The sequence below is a fragment of the Arachis hypogaea genome, chromosome 17, assembly GCF_003086295.3.
Source record: "Arachis hypogaea cultivar Tifrunner chromosome 17, arahy.Tifrunner.gnm2.J5K5, whole genome shotgun sequence".
NCBI lineage: Eukaryota > Viridiplantae > Streptophyta > Magnoliopsida > Fabales > Fabaceae > Arachis > Arachis hypogaea.
In genome coordinates this window covers 76,425,409-76,434,302 of record NC_092052.1, presented here as the reverse complement: position 1 = coordinate 76,434,302, position 8,894 = coordinate 76,425,409, and the positions used below count along the sequence as shown (strand labels likewise).

The window sequence follows — 8,894 nt, the reverse complement described above, 5'->3', positions numbered from 1 at the left end:
CAGCAGGCACCTACGGTTTTTTTCCGATTTTTTTTACGACGTGCTGACCCTCGTTCTTTAAATGACGCTATCCCGAGGAGGACAACTAAAGGCGAGCCGTAATGGCCTCATCTTCAGCAGGCTCCTCCGGTTTTTTTTCTGGTATTTTTTACGTCGTGCTGACCCTCGTTCTTTAAATGACGCTATCTCGAGGAAGACACCCAAAGTGGAGCCGTAATGGCCTCATCTTTGGCAGGCTCCTCCATTTTTTTTATGTCGTGCCGACCATCATTCTTTAAATGACGCTGTCCCGGGATGGACACCTAAAGGCGAGCCGTAATGGCCTCATCTTCGGTAGGCTCCTCCGGATTTTTTTTGTTGGTTTTTTATTACGTTGTTCTGACCCTCGTTCTTTAAATGACGCTATCCCGAGGACACCTAAAGGCTAGCTGTAATTGCCACATCTTCGGCAGGCTCCTACGGTTTTTTTCCGATTTTTTTTTACGACATGCTGACCATCGTTCTTTAAATGACGCTATCCCGAGGCGGACACCTAAAGGTGAGCCGTAATGGCCTCATCTTCAGCAGGCTCTTCCGGTTTTTTTTTCCGGTTTTTTTTACGTCGTGCTGCCCCTCGGTCTTTAAATGACACTATCCCGAGGAGGACACCTAAAGGCGAGCCGTAATGACCTCATCTTCGGCAGGCTCCTTCGGTTTTTTTTTTGTTTTTTTTTTACGTTGTGTTGACCCTCGTCCTTTAATTGACGCTATCCCAAGGTAGACACCTAAAGGCGAGCCATAATTGCCTCATCTTCGGCAGGCTCCTCCGATTTTTTTTCCGATTTTTTTTTTACGTCGTGCTGACCCTCGTTCTTTAAATGACGCTATCCCAAGGACATCTAAAGGGTAGCCGTAATGGCCACATCTTCGGCAGGCTCCTATGGTTTTTTTCTGATTTTTTTTAGGACATGCTGACCCTCGTTCTTTAAATGACGCTATCCCGAGGAGGACACCTAAAGGCGAGCCGTAATGGCCTCATCTTCAGCAAGCTCCTCCGGTTTTTTTTTTCGGTTTTTTTTACGTCGTGCTGCCCCTCGTTCTTTAAATGACACTATCCCGAGGAGGACACCTAAAGGCGAGCCGTAATGGCCTCAACTTCGGCAAGCTCCTCCGATTTTTATTCCGGTTTTTTTTTACATCGTGCTGACCCTCGTTCTTTAAATGACGCTATCCCAAGGAGGACACGAAAAGGAGAGCCGTAATGGCCTCATCTTCGGGAGGCTCCTCCGGTTTTTTTTTGGTTTTTTTTTACGTCGTGCAGACCCTCGCTCTTTAAATGACGCTATCTCGAGGAGAACACCTAAAGGCGAGCTGTAATAGCCTCATCTTCGGCAGGCTCCTCTGGTTTTTTTTTTTACTATGTGCTGACCCTCGATCTTTAAATGACGCTATCCCGAGGTGGACACCTAAAGGCGAGCCGTAATGGCCTCATTTTTGCCAGGCTCCTCCGGCTTTTTTTCCTTTTTTTTTACATCATGCTGACCCTTTTTCTTTAAATGACGCTATCCCGAGGAGGACACTTAAAGGCGAGCCGTAATGGCCTCATCTTCGGCAGGCTCCTCCGATTTTTTTTCAGGTTTTTTTTACGTTGTGCTGACCCTCGTTCTTTAAATGACGCTATCTTGAGGAGGACAGCTAAAGGGGTGCCGTGATGGCCTCATTTTCGGCAGGCTCCTCCGATTTTTTTTTTCGTCATGCCGACCATCGTTCTTTAAATGACGCTGTCCCGGGATGGACACCTAAAGGCGAGCCGTAATGGCCTCATCTTCGGCAGGCTCCTCCGGTTTTTTTTTTACGTCGTGCCGATCATCGTTCATTAAATGACGCTGTCCCGGGATGGACACCTAAAGGCGAGCCGTAATGGCCTCATCTTCGGCAGGCTCCTCCGGTTTTTTTTTTGTTGTTTTTTTTTTACGTTGTGTTGACCCTCGTCCTTTAATTGACGCTATCCCGAGGAGGACACCTAAAGGTGAGCCGTAATGGCCTCATCTTCGGCAGGCTCCTATGGTTTGTTTCTGATTTTTTTTTACGACGTGCTGACCATCGTTCTTTAAATGACGCTATCCCGAGGAGGACGCCTAGGGGCGAGACGTAATGGCCTCATCTTCAGCAGGCTCCTCCGGTTTTTTTTTTATTTTTTTACGTCGTGCTGCCCCTCGTTCTTTAAATGACACTATACCGAGGAGGACACCTAAAGGCGAGCCGTAATGGCCTCATCTTCGGCCGGCTCCTCCGGTTTTTTTCCGGTTTTTTTTACACCGTGCAGACCCTCGTTCTTTAAATGACGCTATCCCGAGGAGGGCACGTAAAGGCGAGCCGTAATGGCCTCATCTTCGGGTGGCTCCTTCGGCATTTCTTATGGTTTCTTTTTTTACGACGTGCAGACCCTAGCTCTTTAAATGACGCTATCTCGAAGAGAACACCTAAAGGCGTGCTGTAATAGCCTCATCTTCGGCAGGCTCCTCCGGTTTTTTTTTTTTTTTACTATGTGCTGACCCTCGCTCTTTAAATGATGCTAACCCGAGGAGGACACCTAAAGGCGAGCCGTAATGGCCACATCTTCAACAGGCTACTCCGGTTTTTTTTCTGATTTTTTTTTACGTCGTGCTGACCCTCGTTCTTTAAATGACGCTATCCCGAGGGCACCTAAAGGCTGGTTGTAATGGCCACATCTTCGGCAGGCTCCTACGGTTTTTTTCCGATTTTTTTTATGACGTGCTGACCCTCGTTCTTTAAATGACGCTATCCCGAGGAGGACACCTAAAGGCGAGCCGTAATGGCCTCATCTTTAGCAGGCTCCTCCGGTTTTTTTTCCGGGTTCTTTTACGTCGTGCTGCCCCTCGTTCTTTAATTGACACTATCCCGAGGAGGACACCTAAAGGCGAGCCGTAATGGCCTCATCTTCGGCAGGCTCCTCAAGTTTTTTTTCCGATTTTTTTTTACATCGTGCTAACCCTTGTTCTTTAAATGACGCTATCCTGAGGAGGACACCTAAAGGCGATTCGTAATGTCCTCATCTTCGGTAGGCTCCTCCGGTTCTTTTTTTTCGAATTTTTTTACGTCGTGCTGACCCTCGTTCTTTAAATGACGCTATCCCGAAGAGGACACCTAAAGGCGAGCCGTGATGGCCTCATCTTCGGCAGGCTCCTCCAGTTTTTTTTTACGTCGTCCCGACCATTGTTCTTTAAATGACGCTATCCCGGGGAGGATACCTAAAGGCGAGCTGTAATGGCCTTATTTCGGCAGGCTCCTCCGTTTTTTTTTGTCGGTTTTTTTTACGTCGTGCTGACTATCGTCCTTTAATTAACACTATCCCGAGGAGGACACCAAAAGGCGAGCTGTAATGGCCTCATCTTCGGTAGGCTCCTCCGGTTTTTTTTCTTGTTTTTTTCACTTCGTGCAGGCCTCATGTTCGGCAGGCTCCTCCATTTTTTTTACTACGTGCTGACCCTCGTTCTTTAAATTACGTTATCCCGAGGAAGACACCTAAAGGCGAGCTGTAATGGCCACATCTTCGGCAGGCTCCTCCGATTTTTTTTTTACTACGTGCTGACCCTCGTTCTTTAAATGACGCTATCCCGAGGAGGACACCTAAAGGCGAGCCATAATAGTCTCATCTTTGGCAGGCTCCTCTAGTTTTTTTTTTTTCCATTTTTTTTATATCGTGCTAACCCTCGTTCTTTAAATGACGCTATCCCGAGGAGGACACCTAAAGGCGAGCCGTAATGGCCTCATCTTCGGCAAGCTCCTCTGGTTTTTTTTACTACGTGCTGACCCTCGTTCTTTAAATGACGCTATCTCGAGAGGACACCTAAAGGCGAGCCGTAATTGCCTCATCTTCGGCAGGCTCCTTCGGTTTTTTTCCTATTTTTTTTTCTCTACGTGCTGACCCTCATTCTTTAAATGAAACTATCCCAAGAAGGACACCTAAAGGCGAGCCGTAATGGCCTCATCTGCGACAGGCTCCTCCAGTTTTCTTTTCCGATTTTTTTACGTCGTGCTGACCCTCGTTCTTTAAATGACGCTATCCCGAGGAGGACACCCGTAATGGGCTCTGTAACAACCATTTGCAGTGATAAGACTAGCACGTTGACCATGAATCAGGTATGTTGGGATGTATCATTTGAATTTTCATTGGAATAGTTTTAGGCAATTTTCATAAATTTTCTGGAGATCACACTTCAAGAAGCTGTTTCTGTTTTAGTGGTTCAGCAATCAAATACATGCTTGGTGGGGTTAAAACCTTCGTCTGCACACTTCACATGGATTTTTACATACCGGACTTATCAATATTCTCACTAGTGCTATTTTAGCTGTGAAATTCGGAGATCACACAAAATGGGAGAATAGAAGGAGATGTAAACCATAGAATTCAGGTTTGGTAGATGAATAGAAGAGATTGTGAATCCTTAAAATGAAAAGTTTGTTTTACATCGGGAGAAGCACAATGCCTTTTACTGTAAAAATGTCTTGTAGTAGAATGTCAAGAAGAGCCTAAACTAAGAGTTATAAATATATGGATATTGTAGTGGATTTAGAAGAGATCAGGAATGAATGTATTAGAACTTAGAAGGCCCCGCACGCCCGTGCGTGGTGGGTGGGTGGGTGGTGGAGAAAGAAAGGATAGTGCCTATTGACTGAAATAGAATTTTTCATAAGAGTTTATCAGATGGAGAATTTTCCAATTGTTGAAATTAGAGGCCAGGAGAAACTTCAGGTGAAAATTCAACCATAGTATTGTTGCTCCTGGCATCCCATGTCGATGCTCACCAGTTTAGGTTGTATATAATAAGCCTTCCGCATTTAAGGTAAATTAGGAGCACAAAATTTCATTGATTCTATGGAACTTGGAAGATATCGATTGAACTCTCGTCGATTTGAAATTTGGGAACATTTTAAAGGAAGTTAATTTCTATGGGTCATAGTTGACATTGATAGTTAACTTTAGGGCAGACTTTCTGTCTATATCTTGAATTTTATTAAATACTTTATGACAGATGACTGTGGTGGAGGCTTATGCTGGTGGGAAGAAGAATGATCCTCCTGGTAACAAGTCAGAGCTCTCTCCCAAGCTCTACTCTTTGCTCATTGAAGGTGTTGCACAGAACACTAATGGCAGTGTTTTTGTCCCTGAGGTTTTGCTTGAACTGCTAAAGTCTGTCCTTGACAGGGTGGTAACGATGTTGAGGTTTCCGGATCACCAACAGAAAAGGCAATTTTACATTGGGAATTAGAGGTCTGTTTTCAATAATACAGTTTATTCCCTATTTTTGTGTGTGAAGCTTATATTCTTACAGTTGCTTGTAAATGTTAATCAAATATCAGATTGGGATGAACTTCGACTCTACTAGATCGGAATCATCAATTATTCACGTTTTCCCTTTCAATTCTGAGAAAAAAAGAGGCGGAGTTGCAGTACAAACGGTATTCTTTCATAGACAGTTTAAGCTATTGCTGCTGTATCTTCTTTGTAATGTGGATTTCTATTTTTAATTACTTCAGTTCGATCACTATTTTGTGCCTGTGTTGTCCGTGTTTCATTCACATCTATGAGCACTAACAAGTAACTCCAATGTCATATTAAATATTAATAACTGTCAACTCACTCTTAAATCTGAATTAAACACTGATATGTCCGTTTCACTTTTAAGTTGTGAGATTATCTACATACCCAGTAAAGTATGCAAATTGACTGGAACATCATCACAATATGCTTGTACTGCATAATGATGTAATCATCTGTTTTATCATATCGTGCACCTTAAATAAGCAAATTTTATCTCTGTATGCAGGCTGACTCTGAAGTTCACATACACTGGAAAGGTGCTGCTAAGATTGTCCTAGCCTGCTGTACACGGTACATTGATGCAAATGACCAGTTGGTAGACATGGATGAGGAAAAGGTTTGATAAAGCAGTTTTATATTCTGATCTGTGCTTTCATAAAGGCATTCTTCTGTTTTTTGTTTGTCTGTTTTCACTTTCTTTTCTTGTTTGGAAATAATCTCAGCCAAGGCGTATTATCCTCTCTCTCTCTCTCTCTCTCTCTCTCTCTCTCTCTCTCTCTCTCTCTCTCTCTCTCTCTCTCTCTCTCTCTCTCTCTCTCTCTCTCTCTCTCTCTCTCTCTCTCTCTCTCTCTCTCTCTCTCTCTCTCTCTCTCTCTCTCTCTCTCTCTCTCTCTCTCTCTCTCTCTGTGTTTTTTTTTTTTTTCACTGGACTGTGTCAACCTATTTTACAAAGCAAACAAATGTAGTTTGGATTATTCAACCTTTAGTAGTTCACTTGCTTGATCTGTATAAAGTCCTACATAGTGAAAATTTCCTGGCTTGCAGATGGTATCTTTCAGAAAAGCTATTGAAGACATGGCTGCCGAGAGTTTACGTTGTGTTGCCATTGCATATAGAACATTTGAAAAGAAGAATGTTCCAGCCACTGAAGAAGAACGGGCTCACTGGTCTTTACCAGAAAATAATCTTGTTTTGTTAGCTATTGTTGGTCTGAAGGCAAGTATTTTCCTCTGAATACATGTCTATCATTGTCGTTGATGTTTATAATGTATTAATATTTTCTTGTGCTTTTGTTTTTCTCTAATTTAAAATTTATTGTGTTTTGCACACTCATTCCTAGCTGCCAATCTCATCTGTTTGCTTAATTGCAAGTGGTTGGGACTTGGGACTCTGCAGGGATTATAGTTTTGTTAATTTAATTTACCGTCCATGACAATATCTTGTAAGTGGATTCTGTGCATTTGGATTTAACACGGGAATCATTGATAAACTCTAACTTATGATAGCATTTGACTCTAGGATACGCTTCTGCTGGTTATATATCTGATTCTTAATCTCATATTTGACATGCAGGATCCTTGTCGACCTGGAGTCAAAGATTCAGTGGAGCTTTGCCAAAAATCTGGGGTTAAGGTACTTATTTTCAATTATCCTCAATAGAATTGTTAAATTACCGTGTCCATTGTATTCTTGGAGGTGATGCGATGGAAGCTCATTACAGAAAGCAGAATATGCATGGTGGCCATGTTAGCAGTTGTAAAATATGCTACAAGACTATAATAATAAAAATAAGAAAAATTCAATCCAGCTACTTTCATTGTCAGTGACTTCATGTGATTATAACTGATGCCAAAGAAGCACTGACTCGGTGCGTCTAGAGACAGATGCATTGCATGTAGGTGGAATAACATACGGAGTGCTGAATTATGCCCTGGTCTATGGACTTAAATTTTTCTTTATTTTCAAACGTGTTTATTGCTTTCAAATTTGATGGCTTAAAGATTAGCAAGACCAACATTAATAACTTCGTTTGATGATAATGAAATACAATGGTGCTTTCCATATCCAGTTTCTACATTCTATAAATAATCCTTTTCTGCCCCTTTCTTTTTTTTTTTGTTTCGATTAATTCTAGGTAAAAACGGTCACTGGTGACAATGTCAAAACTGCAAAAGCAATTGCTGTGGAGTGTGGAATACTTAAATTCCCTTGCTGAAGCTACAGAGCCAATCATCATTGAAGGAAAAACTTTTCGTGCCATGACAGATGCACAGAGAGATGAAATAGCTGAAGCAATATTAGTAAGAATCCTGACAACAATATTTTCAGGCTCTTAAGAGAGAGGTATTTTTCGTGGTGAATGATATTTATTGGCAATATGATTACTAGGTTATGGGACGGTCATCTCCTAATGACAAATTATTGCTTGTGCAAGCATTGAGGAGGAAGGGACATGTTGTGGCTGTAACTGGGGATGGAACAAATGATGCTCCTGCACTACATGAGGTCTGGCTACTACTACACTACTACTATCTTCTTTTTTGTGCTAGTGATTGTGTTGTTTTCTCAAATTTTAAGTACCACAACAATCTTTATCAATGTCAATGCTTGTAATTGTATATTGAACACCATGAGAGTTTGTTTACCCCTGGTATACCTGTCTTGTTTTCCTGTTTGTGTAATCACGTGATAACAAGTCCCTAGGTTTATTAATGATTCTGATTTCATTATGTCATGCTTTTCTATATTCGATGTATGAATCTACTATCTCTTGATCATAGAATTTTCTGTTCTAATGAATTGAACTATTTCTTTCTTTTTTCCCTTTTTAATTTATTTCTATACTTTCTGAATATATTCAAGGAACTGAAGTTGCAATAGAAAGCTCTGATATTATTATTTTGGATGGCAATTTTGCTTCAGTTGTAAAGGTTGGACCTATTTCTTTTCGATTTGAGAGATCTAGTTTGTTCTTAAATTATCTTAATAAATGATGCATCTTTTATGGTTGGTATTTACATCTTAAAAAATAATTTTATTTCTGGCATTACTAGATGGGTATTTAGGTAGTTAGTCAATATGCCAACCAATGAAAGGTTTGTATATAATTGAACTGCACCGTTTTGGATTGCTTTTGTATAGTGTTTTGCAAGCTGAACATGAATTTGATATTTTTAGCATACCTCTTATATCTTTCAAAATCTATGCGCTTGCAGGTCTGCTGTCTCCCTGTGTTTTGCTCTCTGGCTTTGCCCCTCAATTTATGTTTCAGCTGACTTATTGCTCTTTCTACAGCTTTTGTGGATAAATCTTATCATGGATACTTTGGGAGCTAGCATTGGCAACTGATCCACCAACTGATCACCTTATGGATTGGCCTCCAGTGGGCCGAAGGTCGGAACTTCAGTTTCTCTAATTGTGCCTTTTTCTTTGGATCATGACATTTTCTTGCTATGTTTTTCTAGTGTTACAGCACCTGAAGAATTGGATGAATGTCATAAAATTTTGTTCCTTGTAGATGCATTTTTGAATGATGCACCCAACAATAAAGAAAGAAATTTAATTGAAA

General features: G+C 41.4%; 1 pseudogene; it reads left to right on the top strand.

The window, feature by feature from the left end:
* Positions 1-4,086: 4,086 nt before the first annotated feature.
* On the top strand, positions 4,087-7,939 carry LOC112763442 (calcium-transporting ATPase 8, plasma membrane-type-like; annotated as a pseudogene).
* Positions 7,940-8,894: the final 955 nt, after the last annotated feature.